The sequence below is a fragment of the Astyanax mexicanus genome, chromosome 11 (genome assembly GCF_023375975.1).
Source record: "Astyanax mexicanus isolate ESR-SI-001 chromosome 11, AstMex3_surface, whole genome shotgun sequence".
Lineage (NCBI taxonomy): Eukaryota > Metazoa > Chordata > Actinopteri > Characiformes > Acestrorhamphidae > Astyanax > Astyanax mexicanus.
Window position 1 is genome coordinate 34,903,688 of NC_064418.1, and position 7,800 is coordinate 34,911,487.

Consider the following 7,800-nt stretch of genomic DNA (forward strand, 5'->3'; position numbering starts at 1 on the left):
CGTGTTTTTTTTTTCAGTGTGACCGACAGAACAGTCATCGATACAAATAACCACCAGGGGGAGACACTGACACACCCCCAAACCATCAGTCGAGTTGCCAGATTGGGCGATTTCACGTCTTTAAATTTGGCTGGGGAAAATACTTTTGTGGGTGACATCGTAAAAAAAATAAATTTTATTTAGATAATTTATTCATGGTGATCACTTATATGGCCAGGACTAAACTATCTCGTTTCCATGCCTTAATTAGTTGTGGCCATGCATTATTTTTTACATGACATCACCTTAGTGGCACCGTAGGTTTGTAATTATTTTGGCGTGTTGTTAAATTTTTATACACACATAGAATAAACGCTATTGCTTTATAAAATAGCTGAAATGTATAAAATTAGTAGACACCCTCACATCCAATCAGTTGCAAAATATTTTTCTGACAGGTCCTGTCATAAAGCCCATCTATACTTATTATGTATGCATAGCTACTTCTGTAATTGCTTGCAAGTTTACTTATTACTTACGCATAAGCAGAGATGCATAGTATCTGTATCTGTATGTACTGAAAGCATTACTTTTTCTTCTACTTCAACTTTTACTTTACTACATATTTTGGATGAGTTTAATACATTTACTCTGATAATTTTTTTATGTGCTGCATCGTTACTCGTTACAATTATGAAAATGTTACAAATCATTTTCAAAACTTTATGTTTATTTTTTTTATCTGCATATATTTGATATAGCAGTGGTTTATTTAGGAGGCCATGTTGGTTTAATGCATTTTGGGGGAATATTTGAATATTTCCACATTTATCTGGAATCCACGGTAACAATCTGGCAACCCTGAACATAATACTTCACTGGAGGAATAATAAAGCAGGGCTGGTTTAGGTCAGGTTAGTAGATCCAGTCTGTACTACAGTAATCTGAGCCTGTAATTTTACATGTTTTAAATAGGATGTTATGAAGACCCGCGGGGTGTGCTCCGTGTGTATCTCTGCAGCATCAGCTGATCGCTGAGGGAGGAGGTCATGAACATCTGCAGCCGCACGATAAAAGGGGATGAGCAGCGAATCCAGAGACCTGCTGAGAAACGAGGCGGCTCCGCCCAGCCCCGCGGAGTCAGCGCGCGGGGTTAAGAGCCGCTCGGTGTGGGTGTCTCTGCTGGCTCTGGCTGTGCTGTGTGTGGGTGTGCTGTCCGCTCTGGCCGCCGGACCGCTCCACGCGCAGTGCTTTACTACCTGGTGGGTAATCGGACACATGGCTTCGCCATTAGCATCAGTGGTAGTGGCTTGTTTCAGCCATAACATTAATACCACCTCCTCTATCCATACATCTCTGGAACAAATTAAGAGACCACTTCAGTTTCTCTGATTCTGCTATTTATAGATATATGTTTGAGCAAAATGAACGTTGTTTTATTCTATAAACTACGGACAAAAAAGGTAATTTAGAGTATTTTTTGCAGAAAATAAGAAATGGCTAAAATAACAAAAAGATACAGAACTTTCAGACCTCAAATAATGCTAAGAAAACAAGTTCATATTCATAACGTTCAGTAAGAGTTCAGAAATCAATGTTTGGTGGAATAACCCTGGTTTTTAATCACAGTTTTCATGCACTTTGGCATGTTTTCCTCCACCAGTCTTACACACTGCTTTTGGATAACTTTATGCCACTACTGGTGCAAAAATTCAAGCAGTTCAGCTTGGTTTGAAGGCTTGGTATCATTCATCTTCTTCTTGATTATATTTTAGAGGCTTTCAATTTGGTAAAATGAAAAAAAAAAAAAACTCAATTTTTTAAGTGGTTAGTAGACTATTTTCAGTGTGGCAGCACAGGTGTGTCTGTCCTATACCCATTAGCACATAAAATCTACATCAGGAGTGTGCATTTATTTTTCCCAAGGGGCCAAATGATGAATTGGGACGGTTGTGGAAGACTGGTCCAACAAATTAATCTCAATATGGTTCAATATTAATTTTATTCCTTGTATTTTTTGACATGCTTTTATATGATAAGTAATTACACGTTTTTTTTCTGCTAAGAATGAATGGTACAAGCAGGAATAGTAAAAACATTAACATTTTCTGAGCTGGTAGAGCTGGTAGCTGACATATCTTGTTTTTTTTAGTATAAACTGACATTATTCAGGGCTAGTAGCTAGCTTGCTATCCATAAAATCCATAAAAATATAACATTATTTAGTTGTATTGCATTCATAATATACACTTAAATACGTTTGATATTAGATTAGATTTGTCTAATTACTGTACCATCAGCATGTTTAATGGTGTTGAGCTGTAGAATACTAAGCAACCAGTAGGGGGAGTTCTGCTGCTGCACTGGGGTTGGTTGTTTAATAAAATAGAGTCTTGAGTTGTCCCTCACCTTGAATGGTCGTGTCTGTTTGCTGTGGACTTTATAACACAACGTCGTGGCAGAAAATGAGCAATTTACGTCTCCAAGAACCCACAAACTGTTGGACTGTGTGAAATATACCCCTCTAAAAGCTGTGAGTAGGCTGAAATACGTTTTAAGCTGCATTTTGCTACACAGTTAATTGTGTTAGCACATTACTCAAGCTAATTAAAGGCAGCTCACACAGTAACAGTAAGATGGAACTGTTTCAAGTCCCCCCACCAGAAAAAAAAATCAACTTCAGCAGACCAGAAGAATGGCCAAAACGTGTCAAAAGGTTTGAAAGATTTCATGTCGCCTCAGGACTAGAACTATAGCAAGAGGAAACCCTGATTAACATGCTAGTCTACACCATGGGAGAAGAGGATGAAGACATATTGACTTCACTAAAACTAACAGCAGAACAAGCGAGTCAGTATAGCCAAGTGAAGGATAGGTTGGATTCACACTTTGAAGTGAGGAGAAATGTAATCTTCGAACGGGCTAAATTTAACCAATACAAGTAGTAGGAGAGACGGATGATGTTTAATGGTGTTGAGCTGTAGAGTACTAAGCAACCAGTAGGGGGAGTTCTGCTGCTGTACTGGATTGTGGTTGTTCAATAAATGAGAGTTTTGAGTTGTCCCTCACCTTGGCTGGTCGTGTCTGTTTGCTGTGTACTTTAAAATACAACAGTTACCATTGCCGGGTATGAAAGGCCAAAAAGCCAGATATGGTCCTAGGGCCGTACATTACCCAGGTCTGATCTACATTTTAGGTGGACATGAGCAACCCTAAACCCAATGTGCTGGATTTGCATGCGTGCATAAAAAAGAAACAGTTCAGTTTCATTCAGTTACCATGACATCATAATCAAGCCATACTTAATGCTTACCTGAGAAAACCCATTTCATGTGTTGTAAGCGACAGCCTGAAAAGCCTTTATCTCTAGCTGAGTATATAATGTGCCATCTGCCCCACAGGAGCATCAGCATTCCCTGCTTCGATGCCTCGTCTCTCTTGGTCAACCAGATAAAAGAGTGGACCACAGACTCCTGTCCTCCAAAGAGCCAGAAATGCCTGTACTCTGTAAGTATTAGAAGTGTAAAAATATAAAGTTTGATTTCATGCAGTGGTGTTTTAATTATGTTAATTTCATATAAATATGTTAAGTAGTAATTAGGGAAAATGTAAACTTCATTTTTCCACATATGTACTAACCACCATGCTGCAGCACAGTTCTAATGCAATTGTAAATCTAGCACAATATAATTCACTACAATGTATAGTTCCACTATTGTTGAGTATCTGTAAAGAGAGATCACTGCCAGAACAGATCAAGTGTTTTTTAAAGCTCTTAAAAAACAGACCTGTATTCCAAGCTGGTACTGTAATGCTCTTTCTCTCTGTGGTAGCTGGTTGCTGTAAATGGTGATAACATTGTTGCCACGCACACCACCCCTGTAATGAGGTTTGTGGATGACATCACCTTAAACTTCAGCAGCCCCAATGCTGACAGCTGTGAGATCCAGGTGTGTGTGTATGTTTAACTGCAGATGTCTCATTTAAATAATTTTACTATGTAGTATTCAAATTAATCTACTTTAAATGACTGTTATTTGTGTGTATTTGTTCTTTGTTATATATTAATTTATTTCTCTTTTACACTGTTTTGGCTGTAACCATACAAAAGTCCAAAGTAAAGACAGTTTTTCTGTATGAAATGCTCTGCAGGGTCACTCTAACTCCCGCAGCTGGTATGCCATGTTCGATTCAGGAACCAACTACTTGAACATGTACAACCTCATGAGAGGTGAGTTAATCATTCTATTTATATTTTTCCAGACAAGCATAGCTACAGTGAAATAGTCTCTTCAAATTGCCTGTGAAGCAAATATCAGGGAATTGGCCATGGAAAAACTTTAATTCTCCTTTTTTTATTGCATTTATTACATGTTAATAAATAATATCTAAATTCAATTTGGTCCAAATTAGTTAAAATTATTCAGCTACAAATAGAACAGTCTTAAAAAAATAAAAAACACACAAACAATCACAGAAGCCCTAAGAGACACACAGTTCACACTTAGCTACAGCTACAGTGTCAGGTCAGCTCAACACCTTGCAGATGGCTAAGTCACACTCTAGGCAACATGGAGAAACTTACAGAAGATAAAAAAAATCTTTATCTCACACAGATCTTTTTCTTACAACCAGAATAATCTGTTTTATACATAGAACCACGTATAACTTTGGTGTCACCCAAGAACCTCCTCAGTTGTGTTGTTTTTCACTTTTTTTGTCAAAATGTAATGATGAATGGACCAATAGAATAGCAATCTAATAGAACAGAATTACAAAAGTTGTTTTAGAGTTGTTATAGAGTCTTTAACTCCACATCCATCTTTGCAATACCAAATATGTTTTAAATCACTGATCAAATTTTGATAAAAACCTCATAAAGGGTTTGTAGTTTTTGGCTCAATAATGCACTTAGATTTTCACTACTGGTCTTCTTACTCCCTTTCTCTGTATAGGAAGTGGGCTCTTCTCATCACCAAGTTTCACAGAGTCCACTAGTGATCGTGTGTGCACTCAGTACTCCTCAACCAGACAGAAACTGGATCCATAAACATCACTTGTACCCTCGTGCAATGGACTAATATCCGCTCTCAAACTGAGTTCTTTAATACTATGCCTCACATTCCTAAATACAGCCTCTTTAAGACACATTCATTTATTAATAAATAAATAAATCTGTTTTGTCATGTAAATAAAGCATTATGTGATATATTTACATGTTCTCTGTAGGTTGCTTTAGATATATATTAACTTATCCAATGCCAATAGAGGTGAATTGTTTTAGAACAGTATCAAAATATGTGTTATGCCAATAATGGAGAGTCTTGTAAAGTTAAGCTCCACTTTAGGCTGTTTTTAATGATTAGACTGTATGCTCGGATTGTTAGAGGTATGTAAACATAAAATAATATTAATTAGGAAATTCATGTGAAGAAAAATACTGTATAATTTCCTTTGCATTTTGATACTGCTCGTACATATAAAAATAAGTAAATAAACTTATAATAAACGAATGATAAATCTGCTAGTGAAGCAATACTAAGCTTACAGTTTTAGTTCTGTTCACGTGCAACTCACTGACAGGTAAGTAAGCACCCATTACTCAGTCAAATGGGAACCGAAAGTCAATGAAAACATCATTTGTTTTAGCTCATGTTTCCTTTGGCTCTTCAAGCCCAATATAGGCTGCGTCTCGTAAACAAATTTGTGGCTGCATTTTTTTCACCACTGAATGATGTTAACCTGTGCACAAATGTATTATAAAGTTAAACCAATTTTAAAACACATAACGTACCAGTGTGCTGTAGTGAAAGTACAAACTGCTAGAAGTGCAACTTTGATTTTATTTGTTTATGTGTAAAGATAACACACTAAAGCTAATGATGCAAAGCCATTATAGTTTTTACATGCACAAAAATATCCAATGCTAAATACTTGGTCAGAGATGTAAATCTTTGTGTGACCTCAATGAGCAACAATAAACTAATCGTTTTCTTAACCTGATAATCAGTCCTGCACAACAGGTTTGAGGAATTTAGCCCAATTTCTCCTTTCAAAAATCAGTAATGCTGGTGGGGTCTTTTGCATAAACATTTCAGGTCATTCAACAAAGTACCCTTTGTTTCCTTATCTGTAAATTTTAGATTTTAATTTTCTTTTAGCTTCTTGCACATATGGGGCCCTATCGTACACCCTTAAGATAATGTACGAATGCACCTGCCTCTAAAAGGGATGGGCAAGTGACACACTGATTGGTTTATTTCATGTTATGCCCAAAACACACCCATGATTAATAATGAGAATTAGAGCACATGCCTTTTGCGCATTTCAAGCAGCGCAAGGTGTATTTTTTGCACCCTCATGATACCAAGGACACACTGAAACGCCCTAAATCCAGCTGCACAATCCGAAAATGACCGTTGTGCTATAATAGATCCCATGCACGCTTTATTAAACGTTTTACACACTCTAGAATCTATATGCACTTTATTGCTCCCATATATTTATTCATTGTTTTATGTTATTTGTGCCTCTCAAACATTGAACTGGCTATTTATGCATGAATATTGTGAAATGTACAAAAAACATTGTCTGTAAATTTAAATGTAAAGTCATGTAAATTGAGAGGCTTATCACATCATGTGAGTGTGATTACAACAGGTTACGAGACATTAACTAAAAACTCAGTTAAGGCTCAGCTCTTGATTACCTTTGGGCTGCAATACAAATTAAAAGTAAACAAACCCAGTCATGAATTTGTTTAGACATTTGTTTTTTTATATTTGCCTGAAATAGTGTGTTTGTTCAGGAACTATCCATTAAAAACTTGATGTCCTGAAAGCCTAATTGACTCTTGTAAACCTTTGATTTGTGAATAGCCCCTTCACAGTTGTTTTAGTTGCTTGCTTATATGGATATTCATTGTGATTGTTACTGGTCATTACTTATGCTAACTCAGGTCTACGTGTGCATTTCTAACGAATATAAATGTAGAGATTTAGACAGTCAGTCAGTTAAATCCTTACTACTAAGCCAAAACAGTTTGGGGCATAGGACATCTACAATAAAATGAAGATCACAGGCATTGTGCTCTTTATCTTGGGTCTTTGTAAACTAAATGCTACTCTAATTAGACACTACTACATAAATGAAAAAATGACTTGGCCAGATGCTCAAGAGTACTGCAGATATCACTATGAAGACTTGTCCACCATTCAAAACTTGAGCGAGCTACAGCTGCTAAGCATTGGTACTGCTGTATATGGCTGGATTGGACTTCACAGAAATGATGAGAATGCGTCAGAATGGAACTGGTCTGGGGGAAGTGACACAGGTTTTCGACGCTGGGGTTCTGAAGAGCCAAGCAGTCTGTCTGGTTTGGACTGTGTCCGTGTGCTGATTAGAACTACGAAATGGAGCGCCACTCAATGCTCAACTTTATCAACATTTTTCTGTATGAAAACATTGCCTGAATTGATCTTAATGCAGCAGAGGAAAACTTGGGCGCAGGCCCTGGACTACTGCAGGGCACAGTACACTGATCTGGCCAGTCTGCAGTTAGAAGAAGAGAATGCTCTGGCTCTTAATGTAAGCCAGGCATCCCTGACAGAATTTGTGTGGATTGGCTTGCGCTTCTTGGCTGGTCAATGGTTTTGGATCAATGGACATTATCTAGGCTACCAGGCCTGGGGTACAGATAAGCAGTTCTATTGCCCTGCCCAAAACCTTCGATGTGGAGCTCTTGAGACGAAAAGTGCAGTCTGGATGCCCGTAAACTGTGAAAAGGAGTTCAACTTCATATGTGTGTAAATGTGATGTGAA